The sequence below is a fragment of the Oncorhynchus keta genome, chromosome 35 (assembly GCF_023373465.1).
Source record: "Oncorhynchus keta strain PuntledgeMale-10-30-2019 chromosome 35, Oket_V2, whole genome shotgun sequence".
NCBI lineage: Eukaryota > Metazoa > Chordata > Actinopteri > Salmoniformes > Salmonidae > Oncorhynchus > Oncorhynchus keta.
In genome coordinates this window covers 67732272-67746487 of record NC_068455.1, presented here as the reverse complement: position 1 = coordinate 67746487, position 14216 = coordinate 67732272, and the positions used below count along the sequence as shown (strand labels likewise).

The following is a 14216-nucleotide window of genomic DNA, read 5'->3' as shown; positions in this document are numbered from 1 at the left end:
ACAATCACCCACAACACAACCAAAGAATATGGCTGCCTAAATATGGTTCCCAATCAGAGACAACGATAAACACCTGCCTCTGATTGAGAACCACTTCAGACAGCCATAGACCTACCTAGAAAACCCCACTACATACACACCACATACAAAAACACATGTCACACCCTGGCCTGACCAAATAAATGAAGATAAACACAAAAATACTTCGACCAGGGCGTGACATTTTCACCCAACTTTTAACCAAAATCCAATGACATGGTGAAATGTTTTGTTGATTTCAGGTTCAAGACAGGTTAGTTGACAACTCAATTAAATGTAAATCAAAACTAGATGTTGAACTGACATCTGTGCCCAGTAGGAAGTAGATAATCTCACAGAAGCGTCAGAGGGGAGTGGGTTTGATGTAGTGTAGTGTGTGTGTGTGTGTGTGTGTGTGTGTGTGTGTGTGTGTGTGTGTGTGTGTGTGTGTGTGTGTGTGTGTGTGTGTGTGTGTGTGTGTGTGTGTGTGTGTGTATTTGTGTGCATGTGTGGCTGTGTGTGTATGTATTCATGAGGTTGGGTGACAGGTATATCCATTGGTATGAAAAAGGTGATAAAGTTCCGGCCAAGAAACAGTGATTGTTCTTCACTATACTTGGTATTGTAGACCTGTCCTCAGCCAGCTGTCTACTCAACTCCAAGCACCATACAGATCTTGATTTGATCTCTCTTTTGTTGTTGTGAATTGTCGCAAACTGGCTCAAATGACGATCCTACATCTGTACGTACACTAGGTTAAATGCTCCAACACTAATGCTATATTAATGACACACATGATACCGATACACTCTCTTCTTAAAGGGAAATAGAGCACTCAGAATACCCCTTTTAACATATAGCCTGCATACCAAATAGTACCCTGTTCCCTATATAGTGCACTACTTTTGACAGGGCCCATGGGGCACTACAAGGGGATTTGGTGCCATTTGGGACACAATCATATCCTCCTTTCCTTGTCGGCTCATCTGTTTTGACCTTTGACCCGTTCTTGGTTAATGGCCAATTCTGTGTGTGTGTGTGTACATGTGTCACTTTAACGGGCAACTCTGGCACTCCCTCAGCTCTTCCTGGTGAACTGCTCCAATTGCTGACTGGGCAAACACACACACATACATACAAACACACACAGACACACACAGACACATGTACCCACATCAACAGACTTTGATATCATGCCTTGGATGAGGATGGACCCTCTGTAGTGCAACCAGATAGGGAAATAATGAAAGAGCAGATTTACCATATAAAAGATGAAGGGAGCGCAAAAGGCCTTAACATGTAAATGCAATCATCACAGAAAATTAAGCAACCCCTCCACACACATAAACACACGCACACACACTACACCCCAACCGCTAGCTCAATGCATGTACACACACCAACAGAGCACCGTTAATTCGTTCAGTGCTCAGCCAGGCCCTCCACCTCTCCCCAGGACTGAGCTGAGCTCTCTGTGTAAAGGTGGCTCTTGAGAGAGAGAGAGAGAGAGAGAGAGAGAGAGAGAGAGAGAGAGAGAGAGAGGAGAGAGAGAGAGAAAGGGAGAGAGAGAGAAAGGGAGAGAGATAGAGAGGGAGAAAGGAGAGAAGGAGAGAGAGAAAGGGAGAGAGAGAGAGAAAGGGAGAGAGAGAGAAAGGGAGAGAGAGAGAGAAGAAGGAGGGGGAGAGGGAGAGAGAGAGAGAGAGAGAGAGAGAGAGAGAGAGAGAGAGAGAGAGAGAGGGAGAGAGAGAGGGAGAGAGAGAGAGAGAGAGAGAGAGAGAGAGAGAGAGAGAGAGAGAGAGAGAGAGAGAGAGAGAAAGGGAGAAAGGGATAGAGAGAAGAAGAAGGAGGGGGAGAGGGAGAGATTAACCCCATACAGAATTAGTGATCATAGCCTGGCAATTGAAACCGGGGGGTTAGGAGAGATCGAAGGTGAAGAACACTTATTAATCACCTGCCTCAAATATATATTCATTAGATTCCTTCTTTCCCAAATTCTAAATAAAAGGTTCTGTATTCACTGAACAATCAAACAAAGATACACTTTGTATACTTTTGGGGGAGAGATGGCAGCACAGTAAATCACAGCTTACCACAAGCCAAGGGAGGAAACACAAAGTGTACTATTTTCTCCATGTATAAGTAATTGACAATAAAAGTACCATTAGTCTTTAAAAAGTATAATATCTACTATTCTTATTGCTGTCGCTGTTGTTTTCATAATTTGATATGTATCACTTGACCTTGTCATTCATGTCTGTAAAGCATATTGAATTTGAGAGAGCGAGAAAGAGAGAGATACTGGCCTGGTTATACGGGAGGGGGAGAGAGAAACTGGCCTGGTTGAACGAGAGGGGGAGAGAGAGACTGGCCTGGTTGAACGAGAGGGGGAGAGAGAGACTGGCCTGGTTGTACGAGAGTGGGAGAGAGAGACTGGCCTGGTTGTACGAGAGGGGGAGAGAGAGACTGGCCTGGTTGTACGAGAGGGGGAGAGAGAAACTGGCCTGGTTGTACGAGAGGGGGAGAGAGAGACTGGCCTGGTTGTACGAGAGGGGGAGAGAGAGACTGGCCTGGTTGTACGGGAGGGGGAGAGAGAGACTGGCCTGGTTGTACGAGAGGGGGAGAGAGAGACTGGCCTGGTTGTACGAGAGGGGAGAGAGAGACTGGCCTGGTTGTACGAGAGGGGGAGAGAGAGACTGGCCTGGTTGTACGAGAGGGGGAGAGAGAGACTGGCCTGGTTGTACGGGACACCTGATCCTGGAGCAGTTGGATTTCTCCTCGCACACAGACACAGACACACACAGACACACACAGACACACAGAGACACACACAGAGACACACACAGAGTCACTTTCTCTCTCTCTCTCTCTCTCTCTCTCTCTCTCTCTCTCTCTCTCTCTCTCTCTCTCTCTCTCTCTCTCTCTCTGGAGTTGAAACCCAAGCAGCACTAGATTCGCCCTGGCCGTACCACAGGGGCAGTGGAGTCGGGGATGGGGAGGAGGGGAGAGGGAGGGGAGGTGAAGGAGGAGGTGAGGTGGGGGAGGAGGGGAGGTGGAGGACGAGGAGGGGTGGAGGAGGAGGGGAGGTGGTGGAGGAGGGGAGATAGGGGAGGAGGTGGAGGGATGGTGGGGGAGGAGGAGAGGTGGAGGAGTGGTGGGGAAGGGGGGGAGGTGGAGGACAAGGAGGGTGGAGGAGGAGGGGAGGTGGTGGAGGAGGGGAGGTAGGGGAGGAGGAGGAGGGATGGTGGGGGAGGAGGAGAGGTGGAGGAGTGGTGGGGAAGGGGGGGAGGAGGGGATGAGGTGGGGAGGAGGAGGAGAAGTGGAGGTGGAGGAGAGGAGGGGAGGTGGAAGAGGGGAAATGGGGGATAAGGAGGAGGGGAGGTGGAGGAGGGGAAATGGGGGATAAGGAGGAGGGGAGGTGGGGGAGGAGTTCTACCTGGAACCAAAAAGGGTCATCTCGTGAGGACAGCCAAAAACCCATTTTTTCTAAGCGTGTAGGAGGCTTATCTCTCCTAGATGGTGTGTGTGTGTGTGTGTGTGTGTGTGTGTGTGTGTGTGTGTGTGTGTGTGTGTGTGTGTGTGTGTGTGTGTGTGTGTGTGTGTGTGTGTGTGTGTGTGTGTGTGTGTGTGTGTGTGTGTGTGTGTGTGCATGCTTGCGTAAGGTGAATTATTCAACTCTTCCATGTTGGAAGATAAGAGGGCTTTTAGTGGCAGAGGGTCCCCTCAGAGGTCACAACAATGTCACAGGCAACACCAAAGACACACACACACACACACACTGTCATTTCTTCACACTTCACATGGTAAACATATAAACATCTTATTTGAATGTGGTTCTATACGTTGTTTCATATTCCGTAAAGAACACGGACAATGAAGGTGCAATGATGAAGTAATGACATAAGTATTACACACTAATGGGTTCATGCATGATTAATATGAACCAGATGTACATGAGGTTCTATAGACCATTGTTTCTCTCATGATAAAATGTATCTATATTGCACACCAAGGTTACTTACTTATATTGTTGTCTAAAATGTTCATTTGTAATTATTATTTCATTATAGGAGGACAATCTTTATCATAACTGAAACTTATCAGATTGAATGTTGGCATCCAATTTCTACAGCTATTGTGGAAAGTGAATTTATGGCAAGTGTGCTTGACCAACAAACAAAAGCTATTGACAAACAGACAGATATCCCAGTGTAAAAGCCATAACTTTGAATAATGAAAAGCGTGACAACATTGAATCAGGTGTAGGCCTATGCGGCCTATTAATAATCATTAATCATATTTTTTTTAAAGCACAATTGTTGCAATCAAATAAACTAATACATTCTACGAAACTATAAAACACTTTTGTTTTTTAAAATGCACATAGAAATATCCAATAGTCTTGACCTACCAGCATCCATTGACTACGTCCCAAATAGCACCATGTTCCCTATTTACAAAATGACTTTTAACCAGGGCTTTGGTCAACAGTAGTGTACTATAGTAGTGTACTATATATAGGGAATAGCGTACCATATTGGACACAGCATTGTGAAGACAGTGGGATGTGTTCATAACAAGCGGAGGAACATGAACTTCATGGATCAACAAATGGTTCAATGAAGAGACGAGACAGTGTTGTTTAATGAGGCATTGTCTCCCTCTATTGTCCAAGCAACTGTCTCTCTAGTCTATCCTGACCATATGGACGCTGCAATATGGCGCCATGGGCCATCCATACACAACCCATCATCAAATCATAATACTATTCTAATTTAGGCCTATTGAGAGACTGAAGTTATGGGTGCACTAAAAATCATACTATTTCGTTTTCTAATAGGGCCAATATCTCATGTATCACTGAGTCAATCAGCAGCATCAGCGGCATCCCAGTCAACAACAAACGTTCCCTCAACTTTAGAGAACATTCCCTTAAGAGTCTCAATTAGGTCATTAAGTGACGTTTTCATAGAAATGCTCCTGTGATGTGCCAGGAATGTTTCCAAGAGACCCGTACCTTAATGTCAAATAGAACTCACCCAGAACGGGGTTACCATGTTCTCAGAACTTTAGATATTAATGGTCGAGACACGTTTCATGGGAACATTACAAAAACATTAATGTGTCCAGTTTTCTGTGGGTTAGGACAATATTCCCTGAACGTCCCACCGAATATACACAGAACATGGTTGCCATGTTCTCAGAACATAAGATATTAAGGTCCTGGACACGTTTCATGGGAACATTGCAGGAACATTTCTGTTTATCAGTTGTCAGGGCATCATCTGATGGTCCCAAATGAATGTTCTCCCCCAAAACAAGTGTTTCATTACACATCACACCTTGTAACTGTTGCCAAACCAATCAAGGCCCTTATTGGTGAACCACTGATCCATTGATACTTACAAAGTGCTTTTAACATACAGTGTTTTCAACTTTGACACACTTCGATGTAGATGATTACATTGCGCATGTAATTATTATTCAACATGTCCTCATCTGGGATTTGCACTTACAACCTCTTGGTTCACGGTACTCTGATCTCCCGGCGATGCCACCATGTCCGTGTCAGGTGTTGGTTAATCTGACTAGTCTCACCATTGATTTGATTGACTAATTTCAGCTATTTAAATGTTATAGTTGTCTAATATTGGTGAGGGCATGTTAACCTGTTTTATTGATACTCCTGAATCACTATTATCAATAAAATAGGTTTTCTTGACTGTACTTTTAACACAGCTGAGATTTACTCCAAAGTGCATTCACCCTATTGCTTACACCTATCCAGTTGTTTCATCTACATAAGCGCTTAGGAAGGAGGGGTTAGGGTTTCTTCTGGATAGGACCTAACTACAGTGGCCCAATAAGCACATGACCTGTAGCAGGGATCATCAACTAGATTCAGCCGTAGGACCATTTGTTCTTGAACGGATGGTCAGAGGGCAGGAACAGAATTACTGGTAATTTGTAGACTGCAAATTGACCGCAAGAAGCCCAAACAGATATAATATTTGACTAAAACATAATCATTTCAAACCGTGGGAATACTTTGGAACAGATTTTCTAAATTAAAATCACTTGGAGCTGATATACTGGTGTTTTTACAGTCCTTTAAGTCGTTGGTTCAAGACCCGCCAGGGAGGTCACCCTACTCTCAAACTCTCAGCAATATACAGTACCAGTCAATAGTTTGGACACACCTACTCATTTGTAGAATGTATTATTTAATAGTTTTGATGTCTACACTATTATTCTACAATGTAGTAAAATAGTAAAAAATAAAGAAAACCCTTGAATGAGCCGATGCGTCTAAACTTTTGGCTGGTACTGTATGTTAAAGTCATTATTTGGCAACAGTCATAACACACCTATCTGATCTAATTAAAATGAGTTTATCAATGACACACGTTTGTTCTACGCGGTGGATATTTTTAAAAGAGGATAGTTCTCTCTGAGATGCTCAGCTACATTGCATTCTGAAAGTATTCACACCCCTTGACCTTTTCCACATGTTGTTACGTTACAGCCTTATTCTAATGATGATCAATGGAAACAGCATGTACTTAAGCTCAATTTCGAGTCTCATAGCAAATGGTCTGAATACTTATGTAAATAAGGTATTTCTGTTTTTTGGTTTTAATACATTTGCACAAAAAAAATCTAAAAACCAGTTTTCACTTCGTGATTATGGGGTATTGTGTGTAGATTGATGAGGAATTAGCTTCATTTCATTCATTTCAGAATAAGGCTGTAACGGAACACAATGTGGAATAAGTCAAGGGGTCTGAATACTTTCCGAATGCACTGTATATAGAATTAATAAATACTTATCATTTGCATGGAAAGTGGAAATTTAGTCAAGGGGAAAATCCTACAGATTCCCATCTTTCAATGTGAATTAATTAGATCAGAGAGGTATGATGTAACTGTTGCCAAATAATGACATTAACATATTTTGGTGAGATTGGGATAGTAGGGTGATTTAACTTGATAGGTGTAAGGATGTAATCAATAGGGTGAATGCACTTTGAAATAAATCTCAGCTCTGTTAAAAGTACACTCAAGAAAGTATTTTATTGATCATAATGATTCAGAAGTATCAGTAAAACAGGTTTACATGCCTCGCCAACATCAGACAACTATACTGAAAGCCCTTCAATAGCTGAAGTAAGTTCATCAAAATAGGCTGTGAGTTCAAATCCCAGGTGTTGAATATTGACGACTGTAGAAATGAACATGGACATTGTAATTATGTATGTCAAATGGTGTCAAATATGTAAGTTAAATGCACTGTGTGGGAGTATCCCCAACCTTGACGACAGACAAAGAGCTGTGAATGGATCAGAGGTTCACCAATCAGGGCCTTGATTGGTTTGGCAACAGTAACAGGGTGTGATGTGTAATTAGATTTTTTTTTCAGGGGGAGACATTTATTTGATTCCATCAGGTGACATCCTGACAACTGATAAACATAAATGTTCCTGCAACGTTCCCATGAAACGTGTCTAGAACATGAATATCTTATATTCTGAGAACATGGCAACCATGTTCTGTGTGTGTTTGGTGGGACTTTGATGGAATATTCTCCTAACCCACAGAAAACTGGACACATGAAAGTTCCATAAAACACATCCAGAACATTAATGTAGTATATTCTGAAAGCATTGCAAACATTTATTTACTTATATTTCACCTTTATTTAACCAGGTAGGCTAGTTGAGAACAAGTTCTCATTTACAACTGCGACCTGGCCAAGATAAAGCAAAGCAGTTCGACACATACAACGACACAGAGTTACACGTGGAATAAACAAACATACAGTCAATAATACAGTAGAAAAAGTATATATACATGTTCTAGATAAGTTGTTTGACATTAAGGAAATGTTCTCCTAACTTTAACAACAAATCCCACTAAAAATGTTCTCAGGAGGTTTTTTGCAAACACAGATAGAATATTCCCCTAACAAACAAATACACTGGACACTCAAACGTTAACGGAATATTACGGGTAACATTACAACAACGTTCTCTCTCCCTAGAATTGTTAGCTAGGATCCCCGTGTGTGTGTGTGCGTGTGTGTGTGAGTGCGCTCGCTTAGTTCATTCCGCCACCACGACTGGGGGACCGGAGAGCGCGTGCGCGCATTCAGTTTGGCTATTGAAGAAAATCGGTCTTGAAAGAACTGACTGTCTCAATTGTGCACGAGGGATCTCAAAGCATTGATGAAAGACAGCGGCGGAGCAGAGCAAGCAGCGACTTGCAGACTGCGACAGCGGGACAGAGCGGCAATTAAATGTAAAACGACAGATTTCACCGCGTTTTCGAAGTACTACAGCCCTGTTCCTATCATGAATGACTAGATGACGAAGAGGAACCAGGGAAAGGAAGAGTGGAGGTTCGCTTCTCTCATCACGGGGTGCCGGTGAAATAGGGGTAACATTGGTCAAAAACGTAAAAAGAGAATAACCGCACCATTATCAGTCGCGTCTGTCTGTCGTGAGATGACAAAGGTGGGTGATAAAGAACATTTGTATTTTTGTTTATCTGTAAGAGCACCAGTTTTATTTTAAACCGCGTTTATCGCTATTTCATCCATTTTTATGGGGAGATGTGTATATGGGTATTTCTGCTGGCATTTCCCCCGGTAGACTAGTCTAAATCAGAATACATTATTGTCTCGTTTCATTGTTTTCCAACGTCACCGCCACTGGTGAACCCCCTGCCCCCGGTTTTAAGTCTTTAAATGCTTGGCGCTGCGGTGTTGTCAGTCACAATGATGAACAGGCAACGACGTTCCCGTAGGCTGTTGTGACACTGACAAGATACATCGTGCATGTGTCATTTCAACCCGTCAGTTGTTCGCTCGCCGGTTCTCATGTCATAATTATCATTATTATTGAGTGTGAATGAATTATCCCATTTCCCAATATTGACAGTTGGGTCTGAGTGCCGTGCTCATATTCTCCCGGTCTTGTCCTGTCCGGTCTATAGACCGCGGACGGTAGGCTACTTTGCGAAGATGTCCAGTAATCGCTTCAAGAAAACTCACAAATCAATAGATTATGATGCTTTTTCTGTCATGATAATCTATCTGAAAACTGTATGATTGATAATTATAGCCTCTCCATTATATTAAATTAAATTGGTTTAAAACTCTCCCCACGTATGCCTAATTCATTTTCATGAAAGGAGTTTATCATTTCCGAACATGAGATGGAGAGAGGAAATGGAGAGAGAAATTATTCAAATATGATAAGGCATAAAAGAGCTCAAAGTTAAGAAATATATTTTAAATGCATATGATTAAATGCAAACTTGTAAAAAATGAATAGTAATGTCCTTATCATATATCCAAGCTATTTGAATTAGTTTCCTATGGGTTTATTTCAAATCAAATCCAATTTTATTTGTCACATACACATGGTTAGCAGATGTTAATGCGAGTGTAGCGAAATGCTTGTGCTTCTAGTTGCAGTGGACCTGGTATTTGACCAGGCATTATAACAGACAACTTGTTCTCACGCTATTTGCTGTCAGGTTAACAGAAGTGTGATTGTGCTGAATGTTCTCATGTAATTCATTCACTGTCAGATTCGATGTAGTTTGGATGGCAAGTAGCGTAGCGTGTAAGAGCGTTGGGCCAGTAAACGTTTCTGTGTGCATATGCAGATCCACCACAGTGGGGACAAATCAAGTGTATCGAGACCGTTGCACCACAGTATAGCATTAACCTCTAAGCCCAACTCATAAAGAGTTGTATCTCATTAACTCATTCAGATGTATGACATACACATTGCTCTAAATGCTATAGTATCAAGATGCAGAATCATAGGTCATGCACAAGCAGTGTTGTAGTGTGTTGGCTTTGTCTTCCCGACTGTGGAAACACAATACAGAACAATGAATGTGTGCTCTTGAAGTGACAATGCAGGCTTATGGATAACAGTGATAACAGCCGCCACACACACGCTTCCACACGCACAGTTACACACTTTCTCTCTCCCTCCACCTCTTTCTCTTGTTCCCTGTACCCTCCTCTCTCGCTCTCTCCCTTTCTCTTGTTCCCTGTACCCTCCTCTCTCTCTCTCTCTCTCTCTCTCTCTCTCTCTCTCTCTCTCTCTCTCTCTCTCTCGCTCCCTTTCTCTTGTTCCCTGTACCCTCCTCTCTCGCTCTCTCCCTTTCTATTCTATTCTCTCTCCTCTCTCTCTCTCTCTCTCTCTCTCTCTCTCTCTCTCTCTCTCTCTCTCGCTCCCTTTCTCTCGTTCCCTTTCTCTTGTTCCCTGTACCCTCCTCTCTCTCTCTCTCCCTTTCTCTTGTTCCCTGTACCCTCCTCACTCGCTCTCTCCATTTCTCTTGTTCCCTGTACCCTCCTCTCTCTCTCTCTCTCTCTCTCTCTCTCTCTCTCTCTCTCTTCTCTCTCTCCTCTCTCTCTCTCTCTCCCTTTCTCTTGTTCCCCGTACCCTCCTCACTCTCTTTCTCTTGTTCCCTGTACCCTCCTCTCTCTCTCTCTCTCTCCCTTTCTCTTGTTCCCTGTACCGTCCTCTCTCTCTCTCTCTCTCTTGTTCCCTGTACCCTCTCTCTCTCTCTCTCTCTCCTTTCTCTTGATCCCTGTACTCTCCTCTCTCTCTCTCTCTCTCTCTCTCTCTCTCTCTCTCTCTCTCTCTCTCTCTCTCTCTCTCTCTCTCTCTCTCTCTCTCTCTCTCCCTTTCTCTTGTTCCCTGTACCCTCCTCTCTCTCTCTCCCTTTCTCTTGTTCCCTGTACCCTCCTCTCTCTCTCTTTCTATCTCTAGCTCTCTGTGTCCCTCTCTCTCTACATCTCTCTTCTCTCCCCCACCCTCTCACCCCTCTCTTATTCTCTATCTCTCTCCCCCTCCCCTCTCTCTCTCTCTCTCTGCCTTTCTCCCTCTCTCTCAATTCAATTCAATTCAAGGACTTAATTGGCATGGGAAACATATGTTAACATCTCCCCCCCTCTATTCATCTCTCTCCCCCTCCCCTCTCCCCCTCTCTCTCTCTCTCTCTCTCTCTCTCTCTCTCTCTCTCTCTCTCTCTCTCTCTCTCTCTCTCTCTCTCTCTCCCTCTCTCTCTCCCTCGCCTCTCCCTCTCTCTGCTCAGTGGGAAAGTTAATATGATAAAGTGTGTTTACTCCATCGATCCAAATAACCTTTTACACCGTGGCTAAGACCGCTGGTGTCAAGGGACATATTACTCAGATGTATGTCTAGATTCTGTAGGCTCTATCTGTAGCCTGATCCCAGATCTATATATGCTTCAGCCAACTTTCTTGGCTGTTGTTATCATGCCATACATAGCAACGACAGTCAGAGGAGTACACTAAAGCAGTGGTTTTCAAACCTCTCCTCTGGGACCCCCAGACGATTCACCCGATTCACATAGTCAAAGGCTTGATGATTAGTTGACAAGTTGAATCAGGTGTGCTAGCTGTGGAAGTTAAAATACATGGAAAGGCTGGGGGGCCCCGAGGAGAGGTTTGAGAACACCCTGGGCTAAAGCACTTACAGATCTGGGACCAGGCAGCATAGCTCCTCATACCACTATCTCATCCCGCTCTGTAGTTGTGTGGTGTGTAGTTGTATGGTGTGTAGATGTGTGGTGTGTAGTTGTATGGTGTGTAGTTGTGTGGTGTGTAAATGTGTGGTGTGTAGTTGTGTGGTGTGTAGTTTTACGGTATGTAGTTGTGTGGTGTGTAGTTGTATGGTGTGTAGATGTGTGGTGTGTAGTTGTACGGTGTGTAGATGTGTGGTGTGTAGTTGTACGGTGTGTAGATGTGTGGTGTGTAGATGTGTAGTTGTATGGTGTGTAGTTGTATGGTGTGTGTATAGTTGTATGGTGTGTAGTTGTGTGGTGTGTAGTTGTACGGTGTGTAGATGTGTGGTGTGTAGATGTGTAGTTGTATGGTGTGTAGTTGTATGGTGTGTGTATAGTTGTATGGTGTGTAGTTGTATGGTGTGTATAGTTGTGTGGTGTGTAGTTGTATGGTGTGTAGATGTGTGGTGTGTAGTTGTACGGTGTGTAGTTGTACGGTGTGTAGATGTGTGGTGTGTAGATGTGTAGTTGTATGGTGTGTAGTTGTATGGTGTGTATAGTTGTGTGGTGTGTAGTTGTATGGTGTGTAGTTGTATGGTGTGTGTATAGTTGTATGGTGTGTAGTTGTATGGTGTGTATAGTTGTGTGGTGTGTAGATGTGTGGTGTGTAGATGTGTAGTTGTATGGTGTGTAGTTGTATGGTGTGTGTATAGTTGTATGGTGTGTAGTTGTATGGTGTGTATAGTTGTATGGTGTGTAGTTGTATGGTGTGTATAGTTGTGTGGTGTGTAGTTGTACGGTGTGTAGTTGTACGGTGTGTAGATGTGTGGTGTGTAGATGTGTAGTTGTATGGTGTGTAGTTGTATGGTGTGTAGTTGTATGGTGTGTGTATAGTTGTGTGGTGTGTAGTTGTATGGTGTGTATAGTTGTATGGTGTGTAGTTGTATGGTGTGTATAGTTGTGTGGTGTGTAGTTGTATGGTGTGTAGTTGTACGGTGTGTAGATGTGTGGTGTGTAGATGTGTAGTTGTATGGTGTGTAGTTGTATGGTGTGTAGTTGTATGGTGTGTAGTTGTATGGTGTGTAGTTGTATGGTGTGTATAGTTGTACGGTGTGTAGATGTGTGGTGTGTAGTTGTACGGTGTGTAGATGTGTGGTGTGTAGATGTGTAGTTGTATGGTGTGTAGTTGTATGGTGTGTAGTTGTATGGTGTGTAGTTGTATGGTGTATAGTTGTATGGTGTGTATAGTTGTATGGTGTGTATAGTTGTGTGGTGTGTAGATGTGTAGTTGTATGGTGTGTAGTTGTATGGTGTGTAGTTGTATGGTGTGTAGTTGTATGGTGTGTAGTTGTATGGTGTGTAGTTGTATGGTGTGTGTATAGTTGTATGGTGTGTAGTTGTATGGTGTGTATAGTTGTATGGTGTGTAGTTGTATGGTGTATAGTTGTATGGTGTGTAGTTGTATGGTGTGTAGTTGTATGGTGTGTAGTTGTATGGTGTGTGTATAGTTGTATGGTGTGTAGATGTGTGGTGTGTAGTTGTACGGTGTGTAGATGTGTGGTGTGTAGATGTGTAGTTGTATGGTGTGTAGTTGTATGGTGTGTAGTTGTATGGTGTGTAGTTGTATGGTGTGTAGTTGTATGGTGTGTAGTTGTATGGTGTGTATAGTTGTATGGTGTGTAGTTGTGTGGTGGCTGGTGGGCTCAGTGAAGACTGGCATTTAAGAAGGAGCGTGAGCCTGATTACAGACCTTGTGATTAAATATTTACTTGCAGCATCTCAGCAGTCACAGAGGGGTGTGTGTGTGTGTGCGTGTAAGAGAGAGTGGGGAGTGTGTGTGTGTGTTATATGAGAGATAAAAACAATGTGGTAATGGGGAGTTAGCTACTACAGTTAGGGTCCAGGAGTTTTCCCTGACCGTATCGATGGGCTATCCTCTCCTATGTTACCATCTAGCGAAGCGAGCATTCTGCATAGTGCCCACTGTCAGTCTGACAACGTGGCCTAACAGCTAGAGAAACAGATGGGCAGGGTTTGCAGAGCCGAGTGGGAGCCAGAGGTTGGGCGTGTGTCCAGTGGGCCCGGGCTGCCCTTGGTGGTGCAAAAACATCATTTTCATCTCTTTGTAGATGTACAGTACAACATCCCCATCCATGGGGACCTGGATTAAACAGACCGTCAGGGATTACTGTTTAAAAAGCCCTGTATCTGGCTGACCTCTATGCCGACTGGGGACTGGGCACAGAGACACACACACACATGCATTCAAGCACACACACAAACACTCACACAACACACACACACACACACACACACACACACACACACACACACACACACACACACACACACACACACACACACACACACACACACACACACACACACACACACACACACACACACACACACACACAAGGGGGGGGGCTGAAATAACGGGATGGGTGTGGTTGGCTTTGAATAGCAGGTGTGGATATGGATATTATTTGCCCTCAATTCCTTGTCCTTCTTTTGAGCAGCTGTTGCTGAATGACCTCAAGGGATTTTCAGGCCAAATAGAATCTGATCCATCAACATGTTACCAAAAACGTTGAAACTCATAAGCAAAGGTCGTGTTCGAACATGCAAGAATAAAGCAACACGTTTTGAAG

The 14216-nt window shown here is 43.6% G+C and overlaps 1 protein-coding gene across 1 annotated transcript in view; it reads left to right on the top strand.

Annotated features, from left to right (window-relative positions):
• Positions 1-8135: 8135 nt before the first annotated feature.
• The window catches only part of LOC118367985 (galactose-3-O-sulfotransferase 3-like), a 36036-nt gene continuing 29955 nt past the window's right edge, over positions 8136-14216 (top strand). The window contains exon 1 of the mRNA XM_052497374.1: positions 8136-8528. The gene's annotated coding sequence lies outside the window, so the exon portion shown is untranslated. The remainder of the gene's footprint in view (positions 8529-14216) is intronic.